Source organism: Podarcis filfolensis (assembly GCF_964270895.1).
Source record: "Podarcis filfolensis genome assembly, chromosome: 4".
Classification (NCBI taxonomy): Eukaryota; Metazoa; Chordata; class Lepidosauria; order Squamata; family Lacertidae; genus Podarcis; species Podarcis filfolensis.
The window spans coordinates 48188649-48204103 of NC_139607.1; the positions used below are offsets into that span (position 1 = coordinate 48188649).

Consider the following 15455-nt stretch of genomic DNA (forward strand, 5'->3'; position numbering starts at 1 on the left):
TATGCTACAATGGCAGCAAGAATACTTATAGCAAAGCACTGGAAGACTCAAGATCTACCCACTCTGGAGGAATGGCAGATGAAGTTGATCGACTGTATGGGACTGGCAGAAATGACTGGCAGAATCCGCGACCAGGGAGAAGAGTCGGCAGAAGAAGATTGGAAGAAATTTAAGGATTATTTACAGAAATATTACAAAATTAATGAACTCTGAAAAGATGCTGGATTGAATTTTTGTGGTTTCTAGCTGCTATGATAAAGATAATAGGGATTAAAATTGTTTAAGTCATAAAACTTAAAAAGTTGATTGGGAAATATGGTGTTAACTAAAAGAAATGTTAAGAGATTAGGATTTGCTGGATTAACAATTTGAAATAGAAAACAAGAAGGGGAGGTATGAGGAAGTCAAAGAAACATGTTATTGAAAAATTGTTACTGAAATTGACTTGTTTTTAATATTTTTCTTTTTCTTTTTCTTTTTGTGTTTGTATAAAATTGGAAAATCTAATAAATATTTATAAAAAAAAAATGAAGTTACAAGAAAGGAGATTCCAACTAAACATCAGGAAGAATTTCCTGACAGTAAGAGTTGTTTGACAGCGGAACAAACTCCCTCAAGAGGTTGTGGTCTCTCATTCTTTGGAGGCTTTTAAGCAGAGGCTGGATGGCCACGTGCTTTTGTCTTGTTAAAGGCAAGGTGGTTCTTTTAAAACGAGATTCAGAAGCAATACAAAATACACAAGTGAGTGAGAAGATTAAAGATTTTCTTCCAAAACAGCAAGCAATGTATGCATACCAACCAAGCACTTTAATCTGCCACTTGGAAGCCCTCAAGAAGTGGCTAAGTGACTCCCCCAGGTAGCCTCAGTTTGCACGACCCTGCGGCTGATCAGTCTGTACATGAGCTTCAAAGAAACTTTGCCCAAACTGTTTGATTTTATAGATAGCCTGTGTGGCTTCCAAGACTGGCTACGTGCATACCATCCATTAGCCACCCCCTCCCAAGGCCTCATTTTCTCAAAACAATGTCCAACATCAAAGAAGGTACCCAGCATTATCCTCCACAACTGATGAAGACAGCTGGGGGGGGCCTTCTCCTCCCAATGTTCTCAGGACATTAAAGGCTGTTCTCACACCATCAAAAAAACTTAACAGGAGCGAGGGAGGGGGAAGGAACAGAGGCAGGAAAGGTAACCATGTCAGATCACTAACTCCTTAATACATTTTTGTCTTCCGGATGCTCCCAAACAGTTATGGGTGCTTTATGAGATTCCTGCATTGCAGGAGGTTGAACTAGTTGACCTTTGTGGTCCCTTCCAACTCTAGAATTCTATGATTCTATGATTCTAGTTCATCTTCACCTCACATAATGTCTCTATGCTTAAAGCATCTGGGAGAACAGCTTTGGATCTTGCACAGGAAGCGCAGCAACACAAAGTTCTTTTTGTGCTTCCTGTAGAAACATGCCAAGTAAGAATGTCCCTGTCTCCACCATGGTAAAATGTGTCAGCGTCACACAATCTGGGACTTGTGCATTTTACTTTGGGAGTGATGTGTGACTGTAAACCTCACACGTTGCACAGGAAGCATAAGTCACTGTCTTGGCTTCTGTGAAGAGGGTAAAACTGCTCACAGGGCACTTAAAATCACTGCTGCATGTCTGCAAGAATACCAACTCTTTAAAGCAGGACTGACTAACCTGTGACCCTCTAAATGTGGCTGTGCTGCAAGTCCCTTCACTCTTGACCATTGGCCATGCCATCTGAGGCTCATGGGAATTGGAGTCCAACGTTTCATGGAGGGTCACAAATTAGGCCTCCTTGCTTCAAAGCACCAAGCTATGTCTACTGATACAGGTCCTTCTCCTGTAAAGCTACAATGGTGGCTGGGTGGCTGAATGGGACAACATATTCTAGGAAGTTGATTCTCATTGGAGCTATGGAAGTGCAGACATTCAGAGATTCTACATTGGGAATGGTGAGCATAGTGATGAAAAGCAGCTGGCAAAAATGTCTGAAATTTTTAATGAGCCCTTTCCTTTGGTGAGATCAAATCATGAACCAGCGGATGCACCAAAAACAAGCATCCCTTCAGGCATGTGTTGAGTAACCACAAAGGACCCTATGTGCATTTTGATGTACATGTGTAGAGCTACTACAGATGAGGTGGGATCCTTAGTGCCATCTGTCTCTCCTCAAGGATTGCCAGCTTGTGAGTGACCGTGTGGAGGTGAATGGTGAATGGAAGCCTGCAAGGCCTGCTCACAAGCTCTTTCAATGCATGGCAGGACTCATTAAAACCTGTCCCTCAACCACCAGAGGTTCCCACACAATGACTTCCTAGGAAGAGTTCTTTCCTAAAAGGGTAGTATTTTAGGGAAATGGATGGGATGGGGCATAATCAAGCCCCATCATCAAATGCGTGCACTTTGCTTTCTCATAGTTTTGTGTATGATTTTGTACAATTATGAGCAACTGCCATTTGTACCCTCAAGTTGTAGCAGGTGATACTTAGTGGAGTCTGCTATTCCAGAAATACTCTTTCATAGGACTAAGCACAGTGCTTTTAGGAGAAGTTAATAGAGAGGTGTTCGTTCCTCTGAGTGCCATAACTGTTATTCACAGATGACAGCCTATATGTCAAAACATTTCTCTTAAATGTGTACATGGAAATGCCTGAACTGGCAATCTGGATTTGGAACCTGGAACAAACTTGCTTATTCTGAGAAAATAGGAGAAGAATAGCTGATCAGTCATAGTTGGGCAATAGCTTCCACCCAAAATGTCACAAATGCGTTTGCATTCTCTAGAATTCTTTATCAGGCAAGACGCTACAGAAAGTGGATGAGGGGAAGACAAAAACAAAAATAGTGAAAATTAGACAAATGATGTAGTCATGAGCCATGGGTTATATCCAATGCTTTTTTCTGGGGGTACACAGGGGTACGCATACCCCTAACCATTTTGTGAATCTTTGTACTTTTGTCCACTTACTGTATTTATTTTCTCCGAATTGAATTATAAAATTGTGATTTTCTTGAGTCAAAATGAGAGTACCCCTAAACATTTTGGGGGTGAAGCACTGGTTATGTCCAATTTAGTTCTACTCATAGCAGACTTATTGAAATGAATGTACCTAAGCTAGTCATGTGTACTATTGCCAATGGATCTACTCTGAGTATGACCAATGTTGGATACAACAGAGCATCTTGACAGATAAACAATTATGTAGCATTTTCACTATGCAGCATTTTCATGTCATTTATTTAAAAAGTGATTGAACTCATGTACTCATGAATATATGTTTGTGTTATTTGAAAGCAATAATTTAATTTTAGACAGCGCTTTTTCTGAATTAGTGGACTGATCCTATGAAGAACTGCTATATGAGTGATTGAGTACAATAGTTGTTATGCTAATGAGATGTCTAAATGTGTCATATGCTAACACTGTAACTTGTATTGCTGTTGCAGCAACAGCCACCATCTATAGTTTCTGGTGCAGTGACCTTTAACAAAGCGTTATGTAGTCCAGAGTTAGGCAGAAGGATTTGAGGTGGGAAGCAGCAAAGCAAGATTTTATTCAACTCAAAATCTTTACACAGCTAGGTAATACTTTTTATCCAAATGTTATTTATTCAAGTTCATGCTGTTACTGAAAGAGGATTAATATATAACCTAAGATTTATTTGAACCAATATCCGTAACAGAAAAAGTACATAATATTAAACATGTAATCAGCCTTTATATATTTTGTGCTCTCCACTTCCTTCTTTTTTTGGAATGCCAAGACTTTTTGCCTGCCAGCAACAAAAACCCAGACTTGATTTGAAAGCTACACCCCAAACTGCGGAACAGCTTTTTTCAACCTCCAATCAAGCAAGCAGAATTTGCCCAGTAATGAATAACCAACATCTAAGGTGGTAAACACCCTCAAGGTATACTCTGCAGGTTCAGAGAGTGGTGACAAAAGATACAGCTTCAATAGTCTGTTTTAAGATGCCTTGGGTTTTTAAAAAAAGAAATAGGCATTTAAGAAATTTAAATTTATATGATGTCAGGTGGTTGTGACTTGGGAAAAACAGCTTTGTAGGCCAAATTAGGATCTCTGCCAGGCCTAATGAAACTAGTGGGATGAAAGTCCATCACTGATTCAGTGCTGCTTATCCTGTTTTACTATAATCTATCCATCTTAATTTAATGTGTACATCAAGGCCTTTTATGCACATAGGTGAGCAGGGGCTGTCTCATTTTCTTGAATATTGGGAAAGCTCTACATTTCCTGACTCATTGAAAAGTATGGAGGAGGAAGGTGAAGAGATACCAAAAGAGGATAAAATACTTTTTATGTAGTCTAGGATGGCAGCGAGAATGCTACTAGCCCAGAGATGGAAGGAAGGAAGAAGTACCAACAAGAGAAGAATGGCAGACTAAACTGATAGAGTATGCAGAGACGGCAAAACTGACGGGGAAGATCAGAAATCAGGAAGATCAAGTATTTTTTTAAAAGACTGGGGTAAATTCTTAATTTATTTAAAAGACCACTGTAAAGAGTTAAAATCATTGGCAGGGATGTAATGACACTTGTAATATGGAATTAAGTATGGTAACTATAGATATTTAACAGATGGATAAAGGAAATAGATGCAGAAAACTTTATTTTGAATATGGAACCCATGGAGGGAGGGAAGTCCGAAGGTTCAATAGAACCATTTATTTCAATGTTTGAAATAGTTAAAGTTAAAATGTATAAAATCTTGTAAAACCAAAAAAAAATTTTTTATATAAAGAAAGGGAAAATTATGGAGGAAGACACTCTTGCAGCAAAGTTTCCGTGTAAGTTCTGGTCAGTTGATGCAGAGATATTTTAATGCTTTCAGCTATTTGTTCAAAATCTGAAAACATTTATTTGCATTTGAATGATAATCTTATAAATAATATCAACTATGATAATCAAATACAACTCATTAGATTGGGGTAAGTCTGGTCCTTTAGCATAGGAAGCAGAGAACAAAGTGTAGTTTGCAATCTACATACAGTAAAACTCTGAAGATCTGAGCAGGGGTTGGGGGGAATAATCACAAAGGGGGCTTTGGAGGAATATTTGGTTATTAATAGTGTGCTATAAAGTTTTTAGCAGTGTGGTGAATAACTGTTTCCTCCTAATTTCTAGTCTGAATAGTGTTAAAGCACAGAACACAGGGAAGGATTTAACTGAGGAGAAAAATGCAGTGACCATTTTTTTAATGGATTTCCATGACAGAACTACATTTTGAGCCACAAATCAATTTGATCAAAAAATTAATGGAAATCAGTTTTAAACAATGGCCATGACTCTAAAGATTAGCAGATCCATGCTGAGATGCTTCCTGATTTTGGCTGGAGCAGAGGCAGAGGACAAATATAGCACAATCTTCTGTTTCTGATGCAACCGACAGCACAAAATACTATAAATCATGCAAAAACAACTGTTCTGATGTTTTTCTGCTGTTTCCTGGCTAGAGGGGGAAAGGGTTCGAACTTATCTGACTATTTTGAAATCTGACACGCATATCAGCATGCCATAAATATAGAAAGCCAAATATAAAACTTCAGTATGCAGTAGCTATTTGTTCCTTTCCAGAGTTTCCCAATTCTAAATAATAGTAGAATGAACCTTTGTGTAAGGATAAGAGTAGTAGATCTCAGTGGTAAAGCACATGTTTTGCATGCATGTCGTAAGAACGTGAGACGAACTCTACTGGATTAAACTGAAGGCCCCTCTAGATCAACATCCCGTTCTCACAATGTAAACCAGATGGCTACTGGAAGCCTTGCAAGATGGACCTGAGTGCAACAGCGCCCTCCCCAATTGTGATTCCCAACAACTCCTCTGCAGAGGCATACTGCTTGTGACAGTGAGGTTAGCCGCTGGCACCTCCTGTTTAAAGGTTCTCACGTGGTATGATAAAAGGAAAGACCCTTTCCTTGGAGAGCTGCTGCCAGTCAGAATAGGCATCACTGGCTGGCTGGATCAACATTCTGACAGCATAAAGTTTCGTGAATTCAGCTCAGGACACAACTACATATTCTGAGTGGCACATGTTAAGAGAATCCTTCTTGCTCTCTCTCCTCTGTAAAGCACACTGGGAGTGGTGGTGATTTAAATAGAAGAAGGCTGGGTGCTATTTGCTTTGCAACTCACCTTACGCACATTTAGGGTAACTTTGCCTCTGTACATGGCTTTGCTTTACTCGATCATGTGCAATCAATTTTTGTAAAGGTTGAATGTATTGCTCATGATATGGTTTTTAAACTGAGGCGCCACACACCACACAGATACATTTTTATGTGAGTTTGCAATATGTAAATGAAATAATAATTTTAGTAGATGATGAAATAACAACGTGAGAAGATCCCAAGGAGTGGTGAATGCTATTTTTCAGCAGATCAATGAAGGAAAAGACAGTAACTTTTCACCTAGGCATTTTCAAAGAGGAGTGGATAGTTTGTAATTAATAATGGTTTTACAATTAATTATTGCTCCTTTAAGATATTCAAACAATTTTATGTTTTATTCTGCACCACATCAAAATTATTTAAGAACAGACAGGATTCTGATGACTCTAAATGACAAAAGATAATACAGAAATAGAAGTTCAGTCTATGTCTGATCATATGAAGATTTTAGTGATGTCAACCTTTCATTGTTATTTCACATCAAGGCACTGGAGTGCAGAGTAACTGTGCCATCTTGTTTACTCATAAGTAACAAGACTGTTTCCCACTAGTTAAACACAGGATTACAAACAAGTAAGATGGCATTTTTTCACAATAGCAGAAATAATTCAGATAACAAAATCCTGGGAGGAAATTTTAAACATTCTAGAAGTCAGCAGGAATAAAATTAGGATAGGTAATAATGATAATCTGTGGTTCCAATATTTTCCATCCAGGATGAACAAAAGGAATGAGACTTTTAAGATTAGTATGAGAACATTTTTAATAAACTAATATGAATTAGTCAATATGAATGTGACAAAAACATACTGTCTCTTAATAGATCTAAAAACCAAGTTAGGAAATTATCTGGGAAAAGTCACTGGGAAGGTAACAACAGAGAATGAATAGAACTGGTTTTGGGGTTTTTTGTTTTTTACTATGCCCAGCAGCATTTCCTATTATTAGTCTCAAGAAACTCTGGTCAGGTAATGGAATTTTACTATTTTACAGTGAAATAAAGATGGCCAGGATGATTGTTGGCATTGTAATAACCTGAGATTATGCATGGTGAATATGCCTAAAGAGAGATTTGAGTGACAAACATTTATGCTATTCAGATAATGATAAATTACATTTCATTTAAACATCAATGTTTTGTGGGTAAATGGTAATTCAGTTAGTACTGGGCACAAAATCTAATTCTGGAATCTTTTCAAAAGAGCAAAATCTTAGTGACTTTGAAATGGTGAACAATGGACTCACAACTAGGGAATGATGAGGTAAGATCCAGAAAACTAAAGAGATGATCAAATTAGTATTGTACATTTGCAGGATAAAGGAAAAATACAGGAAGTTTTGAAACATGCTGGTTATTACTGTTAACTACTGCAGGTGGTAATATCTTCAAGTCTCTTGTTTAAACTCTTCATTCTGGTTGTTAAGTGCACTTGGAGAAAAACTTGTGCGGTATGGTTAACTTATTATAGAAATCCTAGCTAGTGGTAGCGGAGCTGCAGAGGGGAAGGTGGTGTGATGAGGGTCAAGCACACGCCTTTTACTGGTGATTTTTATCCTGCAGTTTGCACTCTCCGGATGTTGTACTGTGGAGAGGCAGAAGGGGGATAAAATAGCAGAATGTGCAGTTCCATCTTTAGTGCACATTTTGTAGGAAACCCTGTGCATTACTGAATGACTTTTGTATGCTACAAAGATAATTATTTCCCTTATCAGATGTTGACACGTATGTTCCTAATACCTACCCCAATATGAATTATGATCCCCATATTAAAGTAATATGAGGAAACCAAGTTGTTCTAAGAAATTTATGACAGAAATTATAGTACAGTAGGCTGTCCTTGAAAATTGCTCTGTAAATTGTGCAGAATCAAGTGACTTACCTGTTGGTCAGAATGAATCACCAAGAAAGTGTTCCTTCTGAGCTTATGTTAAGTATTTGTATTTGCAGATCTCCAACTGTCCTGGAATAATACAAGCTATTGAGATTAACCTATAACCCCTTGTACACTAAAGTGACTACCTCCTTCCCTATCATGACTGTTAAAATAACAATGAGCACCCCTTAGCTTAGCCATTCGTGTAGCCTATGTATAAGAAAGGCACCCAGTGAAACATTATTAGTGGCTAATCCACAATTGTTGGAACAATCCCTTAGGTAGATTTTCTTCTGTAATTTATTTTATTTTTGTCAGCTTTGGGGACATTTTAAAGGAATTAAAAATTAGCAGGGTTTTAACTTAATATCCTAGATTTGTAAACAATGATAGAAAACAAAAATCTTATTTATTGTAAAATTTCTAACCTGTCTTTAAATCTAAATTGGGCTCACAAGGTGCCTTAAAGCAGAAAACAGGAAGCATTTAATTTCTATATGTAATAAACAGGATACATGCAAGTAAACATGCATAAGGCTGCATTGGTAACTATTTAACATATATTTATAACATTTCTTCCATTAAGAAATTCTCAAAGTAATACACAAGATTTACATATTTACATACATATTTACTCGAAAGCATTACTCACTGAGTGCAACAGAACTTATGCACGGGTGAGCCTTAAAGACATATCTCAGGTGTGTGATAACTTCAGCCTTGTCTAATTCCACTTATACAAATTGACAAAACTAGAAGGTATGTTGTACAGTACAGCATCTCTTAATGAGGCATAGCTTTCCTGTATTAAATGACCTCCTTCCTAAAGTGTTTCATACGAGCACTGCTCTGGGCTGCTGCTCCACTTCTTGGGAAGCTGGTGTTTTATGTATTGATTAGAATGTTTACATCTTTACAGTTATTAACAATTCTGTATATTTTAAAAATTGTCTGTACATCACTTAGAGACTGTCCTGTGTTGAGTAACTAATGAAACAAATAAATGGTGGTGAAGGTAACTGGAAGTTGTGCTTTCCTGAATCAGACCAAGGTCCACTAGTCCAACATGCTATTCAAAAATTCTAGCACCTATTAAATTGCTGATTGGCCAAGGATAACAAATATAAAGGGATGGTTTCTGCTTTCCTTTAGTACTGTGTTTACTACAGAAAGTTTATTGATGACTGTATACTGGGTGCCCATCCATCAGTTGTGAATATACAGTACTTTCATTTATGAAGACTTAGTGAAATCAGTTCTCTCCTATTTCACCAACTGGAAATTATATATGACAGTGAAACTGTACTTATTTAGAGCCAATCACCACCAACAATATGTTCTCCAAAACCCTCAGCCTTCATTTCTGGCTTTCCATGTGATGAACCTGATTTTGAAAGTATATCCCAGTTGGTCAGATAGTGAGCATACCTCAAAATTGTATTTTTAATTTAGTTATTTAGCAAAATATTTTTACCACTTAATTGCAGTAAAATCTCTAAATTTTACAATATTAAAATTTTCTATGAACCCCCCCCCCCCGTTTTTAGCGGTTCATATTTTATCTGTAAACCACCTTGACTCCTTGACAGGGGAAAATACAGGATATAAATATATAATAACAGGAATCAGTTAACACAATTCAAAACACTTAAATATAATTAGAATTAAAATATTAAGACATGTCAATGTCTATTCATCTGGAAAGGCTTGTCTAAACAAAATTGCTTTAAGTGAAAGCACTTCCCTGGTGTCAAAGGTGAACTTTCAGTACATATATTGGAAGAAACACACACTATATACATCCTATATTACAGATAGGTGTCAGGAACCAATATTTACGAAGCATCTAAATGTCTGGAAACCATCCCTGAGTAAGAGAGGCACACAGTTTCAAAGGCCATCTCCCCAGTTGCCTTGCCTCCAAAGGTCAGTTGGAGGAGGGTTTCTGAGAAGAAGAATGTTATGGGAGCAAGTGGTTCTTCAGATACCGGATCCCAAGAGTTTTTGAGCGTATAGCTTCAATCCAGCAGCCAGACACAAAGTGGCAGCCAATGCAAATCTTTCAGTATAATCAGGTTAACAACCTGCTGTGTTCTGAAACAGCTGAAGTTTACAGGGAAGTTTAAGGGAAGCCCCGTATATAAATTTAACCTAGATGCAGCCAGAGTATTAGTAACTGTGGCAAGGTCATCTCTTTCCAAGAAGCAGTGCAGCTGATAGGCCAAAGTTCATGGAAAGTACTTCATGCTACAAAAGCCCTTTAATTATCCATTAATTTGACCAGAACATCCTTTAGCATCTACAAAGATTCTGAGCCCCCCACCCCACTGCCTCCTTTGACATAGTACATAGAGCAAAAAGACTGAGAGAAGAGTGGGTACATTTTTCCATATCCTCTTTCAGCTCTGCTTTTCAAGGTCACATTAGCTGCACAGCAATGGACTGATAAGAGAGGGGAGGAGAGAAAAAATAATAATCTGGGAGACTGAGGGGAGGAAAACAGAGTGGTGGGGGAGACAGGAAATATGGGTCCTGTGATTTGTTGGTGGTTTTGTTGCTTTCCAATAGATTTGTCCCCCGCCCCGTGCAATATACCAATGTAAGTTTTAATATTGTTGTGGGCACCCCTATCTCTGAGCAGTGAGACTCTGAACGTGCTAGCAAATACTTCTGGCGATCACTGGAGACATATATACATGGTTTCATGTATATATATGTATGTGTATATATATATATATATATATATATATATATATATAGGCTTAATTTAAGAACAAATTTAAGAACAGCAATAACAGTCCAACGGCTTTGTTCCCCCATTAGGTTTCTAGCACCCCTCCTATAGTCCTGGATTCAGCACAGACAGCAAGTCAAGTTTGTGTTCCCCAGCTCCATAGAGACCGGACTGAATCCTGCTCTGCTGTTCTCTTACACCCACCAGTCAACATCTCCAGACATGCACTGGCAGAGGAAGGGGGGCAGGGGAGTGGTCCGCTCTGGGTACTATCCAGGATGGGGTGCCATCACAGCCACCTCCCAGACGCATGCCGCACACTGCTGGGGCACGTGCCATACATCCCTGTGGCGGGCGCCACGCCCCTGTGAGCAGTGCACCACGCCCCCGCAGGCAACATGCCACGCCCCCGGGACATGTGCCATGCCCCCCGGGACGTGCACCAGCTACACCCCCACCTGTTCCCCATCCCTGCTGCCGGAGCATGCAGCTCCGTCACTGCAGACATGGGGAAGCATGTCCCCTTCTAGAAGCATCACTAATTTATTATTTATTGCATTTATATGCCACTTCTTCTCCAATGAGTTCAATTTGGTGTACATGGTTCTCCCCCCTCCTCATTTAATCTCCAAAACAATCCTGTGAGGTATGTTAGACAATGACTGGCTGAAGGTCACCCAGTAACTAGCCACGTGGGTATTTTAACACTGGTCTCTGAGGTCCTAGTCCAGGCTTCCTCAAACTCGGTCCTCCAGATGTTTTTGGGCTACAACTCCCATGATCCCTAGCTAGCAGGACCAGTGGTAAGGGATGATGAGAACTGTAGTCTCAAAACATCTGGAGGGCTGAATTTGAGGAAGCCTGTCCTAGTCCGACACTCTAACCACTATGCCACACTAGCTTATCATGTCCATGGCACCTGTACTTTGCAAACTCCATAGTCATGCACAGATACACTTAATAGTCTCTGTTAGGGCCAGCCCTTAACAGAGACTGGTTTCACCATGTCAGCAGTTCCTTCTACTATAGTTTCATATATAAAACCACAGTCCAAGGATGATATCTGGATCAACACCAGAATCCTAAAACAATATGATGGCAGGGTGCCATGTAAAATTATGCAAATTCAAGAAGATCCATTTCAGTTTTACTGGATGCCGTTTTTACCCAGACCTTTGGAAAAGATGTGTGTGTGCATGTGCTCTGGGGAGGGGGGAGGAACAGTGAACCAAGGGAGAAGAGAAACAAGCAGAGAAGGTGGTGCCTACAGCTCTTCCAAACTTCACATTTCCAGAAAGTTGGTGAATGAAGTCCTTACATTCCAAAATTAACGCCAGGCTTTATAAATTAATGTGGTACAGCATAACGCAGTGGCTGTGGTATGGCTCAGCAGAAATACAGAGTCAATTCAATTTTCAGAAGCACCACTCCCATTTTCACCAATTAAAACAGAGGAAAAATACAATATGCAAATATGAGAAGAAAAAATGACCAAGTATTTTCAAAGGATTTCACAAACGAAACTATACAGTATTGAAGCAGAATACTTCTTCAACATGCAAGTCTTCACAATACTATTATGAGGTGTGGCAGTACTACGTGCAGCTGGAAAATAAAGAACTAGGGTAAAGACTATTTTGCCTTTGGTCTACCTTTAAGTCAATTTCAAGAACTCTACAGCAGCTCATAAAAATTCATTGGATGAAATTCTTTCTTACCTGAACATCACAAAAACAAGGCATTACACTAGTAACTGTATCTAAAAGTACTTGGAGACAAAGTTATTATTTCCCAGCTCACTCTCACAAGGACCATTTTCATTCGATAAGAATGTAGCACACAGCTATTATAGTGTAATAGGGAAATTCTAGTTAGGTTGCTCAGAAGAAAGCCCTGTTGAGGTAGACAGGGCTGACTTTCAGGTAAGTATATACAGTATTAGACTGTGTTTGATATTTTAGGAAATTGGGCAGTTTTGAAAAAGCCTATGTTTCCATTATGTAAAACTATTGACACACACACTTTTCCGACAGACGGTTTTAGATAAATTCAGAATTATTAATACGAGAAGTCTCCCAGAGCGGTCCTTGGGGGAAGCAAAGCAAAACATTTCAACTTTGCATTTTGCATTTTCTTCCTTCCGGGTGTACTGAGGGGAACTAAAGACGCGTGAAAGTGCGTTAGTTAGGGTATGTGTACGTGTGTGCGAGTATGGCGTTTGTTGTTTTCCCCCCGTAAGCGCCAGGAAACGTTTATATTTGCGCTGCCCTGTTTTTCACAGCCCAGGCTCGCCGCTCTCCACCCTAACACGTGTCTATTCTCAGGAAAGGTAATCAGCAAGGAAAATGGAGGAAGCCCTCCCGAAGCGGCCTCTGTCACACGTTCTCCCTGGAGTCAGAGGCTTCCACGCACACGGAAAGGCTGCTTTCTGCTTCGGGCTGAGGAAACACATTAACTCGGGAGTCGCTTTTTTGTGTGTGTGTGGGGGGAGTGGGGAGGCCTAATGCAGGGCTTGCTGCTCCCTGACCCCACTTCCTAGGAAAGGGGAAGGCGCCTGCCAACGGAGCCGCGAGCCCAGGCTGGCTTTCTGGAAGTCGCCCCCTCGCCTCTCACGCGGCCAAGGCGAGCTCCCGGCAGGCGGGTCGCTCCTCCGAGGCGGCAACTTAACGGTTCGCCCTCGCTGAGAGAGACTCGGGGGAAGAGCCGCTGCCGCCGCCGCAGAGGAAGCGGAGCCACTGCGCCCAAGGCGGCCGCGCGCAGGCTTAGCAGGGGACGCCCCGCCGCCGCTTCGCGAACCGCCCCCTCAGAGGCGTCCCGGCGGGCTCGGCTCCAAGCCCCGGCCCACTCCTCTCTCTCCTCGCGCGGACACGCACCGCGCAAGGGAAGCCATTATTATTCGTTGGTGCCAGTAGAACCACGCCCCAGACCCGGCCCAAGGGAAGGCGGGAGGAAAGCAGGGCGGGGGTCGCAGCCGTTGGCCGAGAAGAGCGCCCCCTCCCCGCACCCTTCTGCGCAGGAGGCGGCCGGCGACAGGGGCAGTAACGGCTACGCGTGTTTTCACGCGCACAGGCTCCTTAGCAGCGTCTCCAGACCAGCCGCCTGTTTAAGCGCAGCAGCCATTTATGCGCACGCAATCCCAAACCTATTCCCCCTCGAGCAACTGCTCGCCGCCGCCGCCGCTGGGGCCTCCCCGCACCTAATTTAAAGGCCGCATACAAACTTGCTGCTACTTCGGTAACTGACAAAGTCGCTTGATTGACTCACTGACGGTTGAATAACAGCCCATAGTGTACATAAATCCCGCCCTCTCGACCAATGGCGTACGGCCAGTGATGAGGGCGGAAGCCGAAGAGATAGGGGATGAAAGCGACTTAAGCTTCCGGTTTTCGATTGACGAAGACTCCTCCACTAGCGGGGAAAGAGTCCTAGACGCAGGGACTGCGCGGAAACCAACCTCAGATAAAATAGGACCGGGGTTAGACGGACCCATTTCGTTGCTTGTTTTAAAGCTATCGTGACAGTTCCCCCACAATGGTTTCTGCTCATTGGATGGGCCTGCGCCCTCATTCAGTGTTGAATTGCTTTTTTAAAATTATTTAATAAAGTTTTGGAAATTCAGTGCTCCCCCGTCTTGCTCCCAAGTCGTGCTACACAACTGGGAGAATTTAAAGCACATTTCACTTCTTAAGCAAACGGTATGATTCGTTAGGCCGACGGAAACGAGTTTGTAACCAGTTATGTAACCCGTCTATAAAGCAGTACAGTATATAAATTTCGGTAAACAAATAAAATAAGTGGACCGCTTAAAAAACTGAACAGAAAAGGATAGTGTGTATTTGATCACATAAATGAAGAGGGGTGGTGTATAGGTCTTTTAATATACAAAAGTACACGTTTGACCTCGTGCCCTGACAGAACTGAAACGGGTTGATACGGAATAATGAATCAACGAGCCTCCTGATTAGAAATATACTCTCGTTTTTCAGATCCTGTGTTGTTCGTCCGTCCAATAACCACTTTGCTCTTTTAAAGTCGGCAAAGCAGGTAAAAATTCAACAGTGCAGCTTTTTACATCTCTATGAACAGGGAAAGGCCATATCCGTTGAATTTCTGCCTGCAGAACTACCTAAAAACAACAACAAAGTACCGTAAATGCCAACGTTTTAAAATCCTGTGTAACTAGGCTTCTCAATCCCTGCCCTTCTTCCGCGCGAGAGGTCATAAGGCTTTCAAAGCCCAGCCAGACTCTGAATGACATGAAGAAATGATTCCGCAGAAACCTCTGCTGTCTCTGCGTCTCTATCCGTTGAATATCTGTCCCGAAAATGTAGATGCTGTGCCGACAGGGTGTGAGGAAGGTTTGGCTCCTTTTCTACTTTTTAGAAAAGTAGAGGAAGTTTCTAACGCCACCCGCCCCGCCCCGGCCACACATGGAGGATTCCGCGCTCCGGCTGTAATCGGGGTACCCGAAGTACAGCTTCCCAACTCCGCAGCTTAGCCGCTACGTGAAAGGCAGCGCGGCTACCAAGCTCGAGCGTAGCGGTAGAGGAGCGCTATGACTGACGTAAGTCAACAAAGGTCACGTGGGCGCGGCTGGGCGCGGCGATTGGCTGCGTGGGCACAGGCAAGCG

At 41.3% G+C, this 15455-nt stretch overlaps 1 long non-coding RNA gene across 1 annotated transcript; it reads right to left on the reverse strand.

Moving 5' to 3' along the window:
* Nucleotides 1–6647: 6647 nt before the first annotated feature.
* On the reverse strand, nt 6648–10428 carry LOC310762105. The gene is made up of 2 exons (XR_014547865.1): nt 8097–10428; nt 6648–7799 (listed from the first exon to the last, which is right to left on the reverse strand). It is a non-coding gene; the product is annotated as an uncharacterized lncRNA (long non-coding RNA).
* Nucleotides 10429–15455: the final 5027 nt, after the last annotated feature.